Source organism: Carassius carassius, chromosome 11 (genome assembly GCF_963082965.1).
Source record: "Carassius carassius chromosome 11, fCarCar2.1, whole genome shotgun sequence".
Lineage (NCBI taxonomy): Eukaryota > Metazoa > Chordata > Actinopteri > Cypriniformes > Cyprinidae > Carassius > Carassius carassius.
The window spans coordinates 28,720,587-28,727,255 of record NC_081765.1 but is presented as its reverse complement, the minus strand read 5'-3'; positions in this window follow the sequence as shown (position 1 = coordinate 28,727,255).

The following is a 6,669-nucleotide window of genomic DNA, read 5'->3' as shown; positions in this document are numbered from 1 at the left end:
ACGCACAGCCACTTAGAAGATTTACATCTGTCAGACAGGTTGCTGACGTCATCAAGCTTAGTTTGCGCGTCAGAAACGGAAGTGCTAAAAAACGCTAAAAATGGGCTTCACTTGTCTCAATTGAGTTCCAATGGGGTCGCTGTGTCCATTTCTTTTACTGTCTATGGGTACGATTTGTAACTCTAAACTATGCAAAAATCTAGTGACGCCTCTGTCCATGCGCAGTATTCAAAACAAGCAACAGATAAAGGTGAAAAGTTCAACCAATCATAGCGTTTTTTGTTTGTTTTGCATTTAAATAATTTCTGCATTTTATTTCTCACCTAGTAGCCTATAGTTTATAGTTTCAGTTCAAAGCGGCTCGCGCTCGCCCCGTTAGAAGCTCTGACAGAAAGGGTGCGTGCTGTTTAATGTGTTTGAGATGTGCTGTTTTCCTTAATGCTTGACTTACATTGCACAGGTATATTCTGTAAATGTTAAAATCCAATAGAAAATTTCCATTTTGCTGTCAGAAGTGCATGAGTTTCAGCTTTAGCGATTCTCAGCTAAACTCCACAGACTTCATTTAGAAAGAGCGCCGCTGCGCGCATGCGCTCCAAACAGACAGCGCTCAATGAAATAGGATAACTCTGACTAAAGTATACATTTTGATGAAATACTTGTAGCTGGACAATAAATGTGACATGTAGAATTTTAAACCTACAAGTAAGTGTATTTGTATGATAGCACAAGTGTAATGGGTTAATCAAAATAGCCTTTTTACTTAATTAGTCTGTGATTTTTATAATTTTCATTTTTAGTTTAGTAACTTTAACTTATGCTTTAATATTTTTTTTTTAGATTGCAATGTTAAAATGTAATGTGACTTTAACCCTTTTTGCACATAATATATGCCTACATGCTTACATTCACTTTATTTGTTTAATCCAAATACAAAATACCAAGATATATAGGCTACAGTATACCGCAAATCAGCTAAAAAATACAGAGATATGAATTTTTGCTCATATTGCCCAGCCCTATACAGAAGTGTACTGGAGGTTTTTTTCTTTTCTTTTTTTTAATAGTAAAAAAAACTAAATAGCAAAAATTAACTAAACAGTTACAGTAAACAGTAAAAAACTGTAAAAATTGAAACCGTAAACTCGAACACCCCCCCAAATCATTGACAGATTATTTGGATTTCATCCCTATTTTTGCCCAGTCTTTGAAGCATATTTCCCACATTACTCCTTTTATGAATTTTTTTTGTTCAATCATTTAATTTAGATGTGTATTTAATTTTTTCTTCTCTTTTTAATTATTTAATTTATAAATTAATTTAAACAAAAAACAAGTACAATATTTTTTATTAATTTATTATTATAGTATATAAACTATGTCACTGTGTGTGTGTGTGGGGGGGGGGGGGGGGGGGGGGCTGTCGCCGCGTCATGGTTAGTGCACCGTATAGTTTCCTGCTTTTTGGTCCTTTGCCAATCACACCTATGCATAATGAGCTGGTGAAAGACACGTCCGGCTGCTCAGAGGGGTATAATCCCAGTGAGAATGGGATAAATTAAACTCTCATTGCCCATTGTTCACATTAGGTTTTCCTTGGATTGACGTAATCTACAATTGTCATAATAACATAAATGGTCATTTTCAGCAAGTTGTGGGTGTTCTTTGATAGTTGTGTGTTTCTACTGCCTCTTGGTCTATGAATGAACAGTTTTCACAAAAATGAAAATCATTTACTCACCCTCATGTTGTTGCAAGACATTAAACCGAATGTTAGTACTGCTCTTAGTCAAGCCGTAAATCAAGATGGGTAATCAGATGTTCAATAACCAGGTAGCATTTTATTCTCATGTGCGAATAATGTTGATACATCATGCTTAAAATGCTGAATTTAATTAAAATGTCTGCTAAATGTCGGTCCGTTCCTCCCACAGATTCACCTCCTACTGCTTCACTTCATCACATCCCCCGTAACCGTTCATTTAGAAAGAAGGGAAGCACTGCGGTTGACCACAGAGTAGAGGTAGACTTCAAAATAAGCATTGGTATCAGTTCAGGCAGCAGCTGCATTCCCTCTGGTCCAATTGCCCACTATTCAATTTATACAAACACAAGGTTGCAGGGGTTACAAAAATTGTCAGATCTTCCGCTTCTCAAACACGGCTTTTCAGATGTAAATGACAGACACAGATCTCTGCCTCCCAGCATCACACCTCTTTCAAATAGTGTGATGTTTAATGGAGTGTAGAACATCTGAACAGCTCGATATAAAAAAAACAACAACATTGTAATCTTACATAGAGAGATCAGATTTAGATAGGGGTTACTGACTAAAGTGCTCTGGTCCACACTGACTTATACTTGCCACACTGACTAACCACTCAATTACCAGTACATGCATTTTATGGGTGGGTCTTTTTGAAATGTTTTTAGAATAATATATATATATAATATATATGTATGTGTATGTATGTATGTATGTATATATATATATATATATATATATATATATATATATATTATTTAAAAAAAAATGTAATCACCTTGTGCTGCAACTTATTCTCCAAAGTGACATAAATAATACCATTAGCAACAAACAAGCAAATCTGACACATCTGGATTTGTGCCGAATGAGAGGGGTACATGAGCAAAGTTTATTTGTATAGTAGCACATTAAATTAGTTTAGGCTTGATGTTTATAATAGATGTTGTTTATAATGAAAGCCACAATAATTTATATTTAAATTTATGTTCTAGTTATATTTTATATTCCTAAAAATAAAAATAAATAAATAAAATATGTTAATTTTTATTTATTTATAAATTAATAACAAGCAGTAATATATATATTTCTTCTTTTTAAATAAATATATTTAATAAATATATTTCTTCTTTTTAAATAAAATCAATACTTTTATTCAGCAAGGATGTGTTAAATTGATAAAAAGTGATAGTAAAGAAAATATATTATTAGAATATATTTTATTAGAATTTTTTTTTTTTGAATAAATGCAGTTCTTTTTAACCTTTTATTCATGAAATATATTAGACAGCAGAACTGTTTCCAACACTCATAATAAATCAGAATATTAGAATGATTTCTAAATGATCATGTGATAGACTGGATGTTACATGTGACACTGAAGGCTGGAGTAATGATGCTAAAAATTCAGCTTTGCATCACAGGAATAAAATATTTTTTTAAAAGTATATTCAAATAGAAAACTATTATTTTAAGTTGTAATAATATTTCACAATATTACTGTTTTTTCTGTATTTTTGATCAAATAAATGCAGGCTTGATGAGCAGAAGAAACTTCTTTCAAAAACATAAAAAATATTAATGTTTCCAAACTTTTGGTCTGCACTGTATATATATATATACATAAAAAAATATAAAAATAAACACCCCTACTGATGGTTATGTGTAGGGGTGGACCTTCATGCTTACTTTTTCTTATTATTATTATTATTATTGTAGGTTTATGAATCATATCTTACAAATTCATATGAAATCACTACCTCATAAAATAGTTATGTTTTCTTATGAGATTGGGTTGGATGTGACTTATCAGTGTTTTTTTTTTTGTGTTTTTTTTCAGCAACCCGGTGTGATTTATAGTCATGGTATGACTTGTTTTCTGGAAAATACGATAAATCATATTATATATAATTAAACTCAATTAACAGTTGGACAGTAAAACACCAGGAAAAATAGATAAAGCTATATATATATTCTGCCCATTGTAAAGTAATAAGTACAGATTCTTTCACAAACACAATTTAGACAACAAATTGGAGTACTTTTGTGAGCAAAATGCATCAGACTGTCAATAGGACAGAGACTAAGATGTATCCAGCTCTATCGATTCAGAGCCGAGACATACTCTTCATGGAACAATGGAACACCAGGAGCATGTCAATAAGTTTTCCTGTTGACCCCAGAGAACAGTTCACTGGGATGAAAACCAACAATCACATTGTGTATCACTCACATCATTTATTCACTCTGAGAGCTCATCTCTCCCAAAGGCTCAACATGGCTCTGTTCTAAAACCTACCGAGCTGTCTTGCAATCTACTAGCTATATGGATAGCAGCCGTTTGAGGGAACATCCTGACTTAAATTAAACCTTGGAGAGCTTTGAAGAGCACTACAGAGGGAACAACACATATAGAGTTAGCACACAGGTACCTCAACTCAAAATTGATTTCAACAGAGTCTGTTATTAAAGTGCTGGTAAATTACTAACTAATCATAAAAACATATGACATAATTAAACAGCCAATTGTTTTAAACTTTTATTAAGCCATTTTAAGATTGACACTGAATGACTCTTTTTTAATATTGAAAATAAAATATTGATATAATATTAATAATAATGTCTCCATTATATATTATTATTATTATTATTATTATTATTATATAAAATATGGTATTTTGGTATGGTATCAGAATTAAAAAATTAGATAAATAATTACATAATCCAGGGCTACACTTCTGAGGCCATACATATCAAATGCAACAATATGTGATAACTGTCACAGCTACGCTTCTAACAATAAATCGCGAAGACGAAAAAGAAAGTTTAATTTAAATAAATTTAAAAGAAAGTTTTCAATCCAACACACAGTGTAGCATAAACGCAGACGAGACCAGACAAACTGGAACTGAACAGACAGGAACTTAAATACACAGACGACAGACCAAACAAGGAGAATTAACTACACAAACCCGAACAAAATTGCACAATTAACTCAGTGGAGGGGAACAGTGCATGCGGACAACAAAGTCCAAACTGAATGACACGAGACAATAATAAACAAAAGTCTGGATCTTTATTTAAAGGAATAGTTCACCCAAAATTCAGTCACCATTTACAAACAGTTGCAAGGAGCCACTGACTACCATAGTATTTTTTTTCCCATACTGTGGTACTGTTTGGTTACTGACATTCTTCAGAATATCTTATTTTGTGCTCAGTGGAAGAAAGAAACTTATTCAGGTTTGGAAAAACTTGAAAATGAGTTATTTTATTTTTTTTACATTTTTGTCAAAGACACGATACTTAAAGCACACACACTTCTGACATTCCTTTGCTTTTCTCTCTTTACACCGGTATCCTCTTGTTATCCTTCCTGTCTCCCGTGGGGAAACCAGACTTCTTTGATTTCACATTCAAACAGATAAAACTCTGAGCTGTGATAACCTGCCCTCTAAACAATATTGTGTCTCATAACATCATGGCAGGACTGTGGCAATGGCTTGAACTCATGTCAGCTCAAACCTATTAGTCACACTTAATGGAACAGAAAGGAGATGAAACAGGCAAATCGTTTATTCATATCCTCCACGGATAACATTTTTTTTCCATGTGATATTGCATTTAGAAAGCAGCCAACCCTTTTCTATTTTTAATATCCATCTCATATCTGTGTTTGCAGTGCTATGAAAGCATTTCTGCAAACATCCTGTGGATATTTGTTCCGGGTCATGCTATGTGGCATATGTAGACTGTGAAGTCACTGGTGGATTGGCATGGATATAGAATTCAGGATCTGTTAAGGCTGTGTTATAACACTTTATCCAGACCGCAATATTTGCGCGGAGATAAATATATATATATATATATATATATATATATATATATATATATATATATATATATATATATATATATATATATATATATATAAACAAACCACCATTGGCTTTTCAAAAGGATTCATTACCTTAGCATTCCATTTCACAGAAAATTGACAATTGAGCTCTTTTCTCCCAAATTCTGATTGTTTGACTTTTCGCATTTCCAAGAGAATCAGGTGATTAAAATTAAATTTCACTGCGGGAAAAAATCAGAATCAGAATCAGAATCAGAATCAGAATGTTTTATTGTCATTATGCTCACACATAACGAAATTTTGTGTGAGACTCTCGGCTTAAAACAGTTATCATACAAAAAATGACACAGCAATTATATAAACACAAGCAATATATAAATATAAAATAGAAATAAATACCTCAAGTAAACACCGGACACCAGAATACATTCAATAGCAGCAGAGTAAATATATATACTAGAGTATTAAAATCAAGTAGATTAAAAACATAGTGCAGCAATGCAAAACAATCAGAGTTTTTGTATTCAAGTAAGTATTTTGCATCAGTAGGAGTAGGGTGCATGTGAGCGAGTAAGTGTGTGGCTATATAGGGAGGTTGCATGTGTGTTTGACTGCGAGGGAATGGAGGGGGGTGATAGCTTTCACAGCTCTGGGGAAAAAGCTGTTTTTGAGTCTGGTTGTGGTGGTCTTGATGTTTCTGTACCACCTTCCTGAAGGAAGCGGTACAAACAGTCCATTTCCCGGGTGGATGGGGTCGGCCACGATGCGGCTGGCCTTCTTCCTGATTCGGACAGCATATATCGTGTCCAGGTCTTGGAGATGGCAGCCCACAATCCTCTGAGCAGTTCTCACCACCCGTGCCAAGTCCTTCCTTTCCTTTGCAGTGCAGCTGCCATACCACACCGTTGCATTTAAGCAAAGTATGCTTTCTATTGTAGCACTGTAGAAGTTCTTGAGCAGCTGAGAGGAGAGTCCAGTACGTTTTAACTTCCTGAGGAAGAAAAGACGTTGTTGCGCCTTCTTCACCAGGTGTGATGTGTTGACAGAC